Consider the following 7,238-nt stretch of genomic DNA (forward strand, 5'->3'; position numbering starts at 1 on the left):
TACTGTAGAAAAATATCCTATTCCTGATACCACTTTTAGTAAGGGGGCTGCTGCCTAGTCTTGAGAGCAGTGAAACTGCTTATAGCAAAAGTGCGACAAAACTGGTTCTGTTGTACCTAAAGCATGATTCAGTTTAGACAGAATGTGGCACCTAGGGATTTGTTTATAATGGAAAAGTGACCTGTCAAGGACAACTGCAGACAACTAGTGCAGTCTAGCTGCCAGTGAAGCCAAAGGCAAGCATTGCTTCAGACACTATGATAGCAATTACTGTCTCCCCTGCTGTGCTTTCTGTAGAGAACTATTAATTAACTGTTAATAGTTAAATAAGTCAGGAGGAGTAGACCAACAGAAGCATTGCCAGTGCTTTGCACCCAACTAGCTGTATAGCTGTGGATTATGAACCTTGGCAATTTTGTCCCAGCCTCTACACTAATGCTCTGCAGTAACATCGTTTACAGAATGCCTTTCCCACACTCATCTCAGAAGCAGGAGATTTAGAAAGGTCTTCTGGGATGCTCAGCAAATCCAGGAATATTGTGGAAGCAGAGGTCAGATTTCTGTAAATTCCTATAAACTCCCCAAACCCTTACAACATTCAAGGTATATGTTCTGGGAGATTCATGGGTGCCAAATTAGTAAAAGTACAATACATAATACCCACATTTTCAGAAATGCTGGGCTATTCCAGTAAGTGGAATTGTCTCCTCAATGAATAATGGTAATATTAATGATGTTTCCCTTCCCACTGTGATCTTGGGTGGTCCTGCATACTTACTATCTCCATGGCTTGTGCATCCTTGTTTGGAGAGTTAAAGCCTATGAAGAAGACTCATTTATATTCTGAGTGGGTACAGAGTTGTGATGGATTCTCTTTTTCAGAGATTGACAATGAGATGGGATGGAAGATGGGGAGCATTGTTTGTGCAGAGTTCTGAAGAAAAAAAGGGGGTGAATTATTAAGCAGGTTACATAGAGAATTGAAGAAACACAAAAACTTAACATCAACTGAAACATAAGTGAGCTAGCAGAGACTGAAAGGAAAATAGGAAAAAAACCACAGACTTCTCTGTGAAAATTGACTTGAGTTAAGGGTGCATTGTTGATAGAAGATAGGTAAGTTATCTTTTTGTATATTATAGGGACTGGATGCATCCTTAATGTTAAATGTGTTATCTGATATATTGGACTCTTCTTCTTCCCTCACTTGTCCCATCTAAATGGGGTCACTGTTGTGAATCCTGGCTCTCTACCAGCTTCGGTCATTTGATACGTTGGATTAATTAGTCAATAAAGTTAAAAATAAGGAAAAATGAGATGGGGATGCATGTGGACGTGCAGTGAGTGTTCAGTAACAAATGTCATATCTGCCTTCTGCATAGTAAGTAAAGTACACAGGACTTTTATGTTAAAAAAATTGTTATACAATTTAACACTTGCAGGTCAGCTGCAGACACCCCAAGAAGCCAAAGGATGACACCATTGGTTCTTGGCATTCAGTTTGCTGGAGAAAGCATCCATCTTTACTTTTCCTTTTACAGAAGGAGGCAATATGATTAATTATTGGTATTATTGAGATCATGAACCTGGGCTGGAAGAGTTGATGCAGAGGCTAATATTGGGGTTAATACTGTTGATCTGTATTTTAAAATAGACATTATATCACATCAGTGGAATTTTCTGTTCTCCTCACATCTCTCCCTCTTGATCATTACTCATTCTTAGTCCTCCTGCTGGTACTGATCCTGTTTAGCCAGGAGAGATTCAGACTTTCACAAGACAAACCTCAGCACAAACTACTGATCCTTATGAAATTCTATGAAAAACTCCTCTGAAAGATTAAACCCGTTGAATCAAAGCAGCAGCCCATGCGGTCCTGTCCAAAGATGATCCCATTTGGAATATGCATTATAGTAAACTAAAGGCAATGGCAGAGCTGTAACCAGAGTTATGTGACCCATACACCCCTTGAAACACCAGAGTATGTATAAATGTACAGGCGATCCTCGACTTATAGTGTTTCGAGTTGCAACGTTTTGCACTTACATTTATAAATTGACAGCCTGTTTCAACTTTCTGACATCAGTTTCAGCTTTACAACACTTGATCTGACGTCAAGCCACGCCAGAGAACAAGTTCTCTGCATCACCCATCTCCCTGGAGAACATCTGTCCAAACTTCCTTGGACACTTTCTTTAAGAAAGCAGACAAGACTCCAGAAAAACCTGCAGCCAAGACTCCTGAGAAGACTCCAGCCAAGAACCCTTCAAAAAGTCCAACCAAGAGCCTTTCAAAATGTCCAGCAAAGTCTCCTCAAAGAAGACCTTCCAAATCAATGTGATTGCTATTTACAATATAAATATATTCATGTAGCTATATTACTAATCTAAAATTAATTGAGTACAACATTCTGGGTTATTTTTGGTGAAAACAGGGTATTGGGCCTTGGTTCACAGAAACAATCCCCCATTTATAATATTGTTTCCTATGGGAAAATCAGTTCCGAGTTACAACGTTTTGACCAATTGTGTCCTAAGTCTGAGGACTGCCTGTAATTCGTTTTTCATGCTGTCTTAGATTATTGGGTAGAAGGAAAGATACCTTGCCCAGAATCTTAATAGCAGTGTTGGCAGATATGTTCTATGAAAGACAACAGGGCATAGATATTGTGAATTAAGATAAAATAAAGCCTAGAATTAATAGCTCTCTCTTCTACATTGCTGTTTTACTTTGCTACTCATTGCCTGTGTTCCTGCATTTCAGTTTAATCATTAACTGTTATATATTTCAGTAATGGAATTACATGGATAGCTGATCTGAATTTGATTAGAACTGATTTTCATACATCCACTAGAAAGATGTAGTTGCAAATAAAGACATTGAGCATGTTTACATAGAAACTGCTGACAGGCATATAAATATTACAGTAAAAAGCAATATAAATATTGTAACCATACTAGCTAACGTGTAATTTCTTGCAATCATTGTTTGCCTTTTTACATTTGTGTGTGACTTACGAAATACTTCCCCCTTTGTCTGCCCTATTGAATGTGTCCATGTGATATCTTTCAGCCAGTTAGTGTGCATAATAAGCTGGTTACATCACCATGGCTGGAAACCATGGACTGCACTGTAAAATAAGGAAGTCCATGGGAGTGCTGAGACCTGGGGAACTGAGAAAGGACAGGCTTCGCATGCAGTTTGTGCCGGGGTGGCTATGGAAGGTAAAGGAATAGACAAGCACAGAATAGACATGAAACATCTAACTTCATGTGAAGTAACATACATTTTTCTTTTCATGCAGAGTAACAGCAGCATGATAGTTTCTGGAAATTTCTGTCCCAACCCCTGAACCTTCAAAATCATTCCTATTGGTGTAGTTTACTCTCTCACTCTCTCTCTCTCTCTCTCTCTCCCCCGCCTTCTATCTAAATAAGTATATAGTAAAGGATCATTTCATCTCCTGATTTCCCCCCTTCCTCCTTTTGACAAATTGGATTGACTGCCTTGCACATTGCCAAGCCTTCAGTCTTCTTGGATTCTCTCACACCACTCTCAAAAGTATACCATGATTCTGGCAAAATACCAGGCATTTTCTAGTCTGGTTGTGTTGTCCCTGTCCTCCAAGCTGGTGTGGAGGGGATTCTTTACCCATCCCCTCAAGACCACATCTCAAGGCATTTTGGTCCTGGACAAAAGCCCAGTTAGGTTCATCATAAAGGGGCAGGCTTTATATACACAACTGAGTTTATTATTCTTGGTTTGGTATATTGTGCTTTAAGGATTTACAGTGTTCACAGCATAGCTTGCTGGCTCTGGTTATATCAAAACCGGTCAGGTGCTTAGCCTCATAATGAACTGAGTTTTATCTAAGTTGGTTCTGGACCAGAGCCTAAATGTCAACCTTTGGAACAAGCTGCCAGCTGGCCAAAAGATTGCCTATGATAAGAGTTAGAAATGCTAATTGAGAGCATGAATTCATTAAAGTTGTTCAGCATAGGAACCCTGTTCAAGCAGACAAAGTTGCTTGTGGAAGTAGGTATAACTGAACATCTCAGTGTGCACAGCATAATTTGTATGAATAAGTAGTTTGCAACCAGCTAGATTCACAACTAATAGAATACAAAAAGAAGAAGCAGATCATTTCAGTAGTCTGTGGTGCAACATGCAGCAGCAGTGGAAAGACTACTTTGCAAACATCATAGCATCATGGGTGCAATCTCTGTCCACATTGACACTGGTATCATAGCTACATGATGGATAGTTTTAGGAATCAAACCTCAAGCAAATGACATAGTTATGCATGCATGCTATTGGGACCGTCAGCATGTGGTCAACAAGCATGGTACAGGTATGCCTTGGGTAATCAAACTATCCCAATTGCAACACATTTTTTTTTTTTAGCATTTATGGCTTTTTTCTTTCCATTTTCTCTTGCTTTCTCTCTCTGTCCATTGTTTTGTCTTTTTCCCAGTCTCTGAGCAGCATCTACCTTTTCTCTATTTCTTCTCACCTTGTAACTATCTCTTGTTCAGGTGGATATTAGTTAGCCTGCTCTTTGCAAAGAGATTCCTTATCAACACAATGTCTGGCAGAACTTGGATAGCTGACTATGAAGGTGACACTAGCCTTTGCCATAGATTCCGTGACATCAGTAATCTCTCTCTAATCACTAAACATTTTCCTCTGTGTTGCCAGTGGCCTGCAGTAATTCCAGAACCAGGACTTGTGGGACCCCCTACCCAGTGGGCATGTCTACACACGCATTTGCTCCAGAAGCAGTTTACTCTTGAGTAAAGTACTCAAGAGTAAACACTCTTGGGCATGTGTCTATGTGTGCAGGAAACCAAGGGCAGATTTGCTGATCTTAGCAGCAAACTGCTCCAGCTTCCTGCAGCCCTGCAGTGAGCCCCTGCCACCACCAGGGGGAGCAGCTGGCAGCCATCTATAAAGGCAGCTCCACTCCCTGGGCTGCTGCTTTTCTAGGCAGCAGCAGCATGCACAGCACAGGAGCAGCGTGCAACTGCTCTTTTACCATAGCCTCTGCCTCCCCACACCATGACTGCTCTTGCCCCTACCCCTGGCAGGAACTGCTAGCTCATGGTAGCCATGGTGCTGGCTCTGCTTGCCTGCCACAGTGACCTCTGTCTGGCCCAGGGGAGTCTGGGCGCTGCCAGCTCCCACACACAGCAACTGCCTGGCTGGCCTCACTGCACTGTCCCAGTCCCCCTGCCACCTCGCAGCTACCACCTGGACCCTGTCCTGCTGGATGGACCTTGGCGGGGATATCAACAATGTGCTCCTGGACGCCACTGCCCGGGCCATCCATGCTCTCCTGGGCCTCCAGCCCTGCCACCTCTGGCCCGCCCAGCCAGCCAGGATTGGTGGCTGCACATCGTCCAGACCACCTGGGATGATGAGCAGTGGCTGGAAGTGTTCCAGATGACCCAGGCCACCTTTCAGGATCTCCAGGAACAGCTCTGCCTACACCTGGAGTGGTAGGACACCACCATGCGGCAACCCCTCCCCACAAACTCCTGGCTGCCCATCGCTCTGCTCAAGCTGACCCTGTCTGCCAGGCTCTGCTATGTCGACCACCACTTCAGCATGGGCAAGACATGTTGGGGAGGCCGTCCTGAAGGTGTGATCATGCTCCAGGACATGCTGGGGCACACTGTGCTCCACAAGCACAACCCCCTGGTGGTGGTGGCAGGGTTCCATGCCCTGGGCTTCCTCCAGTGCATCTGGGTCCTGGATGGGATACGTATCCCCATCAGCTGCCCACTCCATTGCAACCGCCCCTACTACAGCCAGCAGGTCTTCCACTGAGTCATGCTCCAAGTTGTCATCAACCACCACAGTGCCTTCATGAACATGCACGCTGGCTGTGTGGGCAGTGCCCGCAATGCCTGCATACTCTGCAACTCTGCCCTGCCAGCCCTGGTGCAGAGTGGGTGTTTCACACTGGGAGTGCCAAATCTCCAGCTAAGCGCAGTGGTGGTCCTGCCCCTCCTCATCGGGGACCCTGCCTACCCACTCCTCCCCTGGTTCATGCAGCTCTACACTGGCCAGCTGGACCTCCACCAGGCCCACTTCAACCAGTGCCTGGGCCGGACCCCTGCCCTCATGGAGTGCACCTTCAGCTGGCTGAAGGGATACTGGTGCACCCTCACTGCCCACCTCGAGTTTGCCAAGGCCAATATCTTATTGGGATGACGGAAACCTGGTGGGACTGCACCTATGACAGGACCACAGGTATAGAGAGCTACAGTTTACACAGGAGAGATCATGTAGGGAAGAAGGGCGGAGGTATGGCTCTCTAAGTGAAGGAGCAGTACACATCCCTGGAAGCTGAGCTAGGCACAAAAGAAGGGCAACTTGAGACCCTCTATGTTAAGATACAGGGAAGGCATGGTGAAGGGGACTTGACAGTAGGAGTATATTACAGATCTCCAAACCAAGTGGAGGAGCTTGATCTGGAGCTTGATCTGGTCACCAGAGAACTAGGAGAGGCTGCACGCTCACAGAACATGGTTGTCATGGGTGACTTCAATTACCCAGACATCTCATGGGAAGAGCACTCAGCTAGATCCAGGTGGTCACATATCTTCCCCACTTGCATCGAGGAGCTCTGTTTGACTCAAGAAGTGTACAGGCTGACTAGGGGAAAGGCACTCCTGGATTTGGTGTTGGCCAAAGGGGACAATCTAGTAAGTAACCTGAGGATTGTAGGTAACCTAGGCAACAGTGACCACAAGACAATCACTTTCACCATCCATCGTAAGGCAGGGAGATCAGTAAGTAGGGTAGAAATCCTTGATTTTAGGAAAGCTGACTTCTTCAAGCTTAGGAGATTGGTGAATGAGGCCCCGCAGGACCATGGTCCAAACAGGGAAGGGAGTCCAAGAAGAGTGGTCATTCCTCAAGGATACAATCCTTGGAACACAAAGGAGATCCATTCCTGTTCATAAGAAAGGTAGCAAAAGGGCTGAGAGACCCCCCCCTGGCGCAATAAGGAGGTCCTGGAAACAAAAAGAGAAGCCTGTAAGATATGGAAGCTAGGAACTGCTCCCAAGTAGGAGTGCATAGGAATGGCCTGCACCAGTAGGGAGTGGATTAGAAAAGCAAAGGCAGAAACTGAAATACAAACTGGCAACAGAAATCAAAGATAATAAAAAGTCCTTCTTTAGATATATAGGAAGCAGAAAAAAAATAAGGGAAACACAGGACCCCTGCTG

General features: G+C 44.9%; 1 protein-coding gene across 1 annotated transcript in view; it reads right to left on the minus strand.

Moving 5' to 3' along the window:
- The window catches only part of TMEM139 (transmembrane protein 139), a 29,902-nt gene that overhangs the window by 8,574 nt on the left and 14,090 nt on the right, over nucleotides 1-7,238 (minus strand). The window contains exon 2 of the mRNA XM_025200708.1: nucleotides 779-934. The gene's annotated coding sequence lies outside the window, so the exon portion shown is untranslated. The remainder of the gene's footprint in view (nucleotides 1-778; nucleotides 935-7,238) is intronic.

This window comes from Alligator sinensis, unplaced genomic scaffold (genome assembly GCF_000455745.1).
Source record: "Alligator sinensis unplaced genomic scaffold, ASM45574v1 scaffold161_1, whole genome shotgun sequence".
Taxonomy (NCBI): Eukaryota; Metazoa; Chordata; order Crocodylia; family Alligatoridae; genus Alligator; species Alligator sinensis.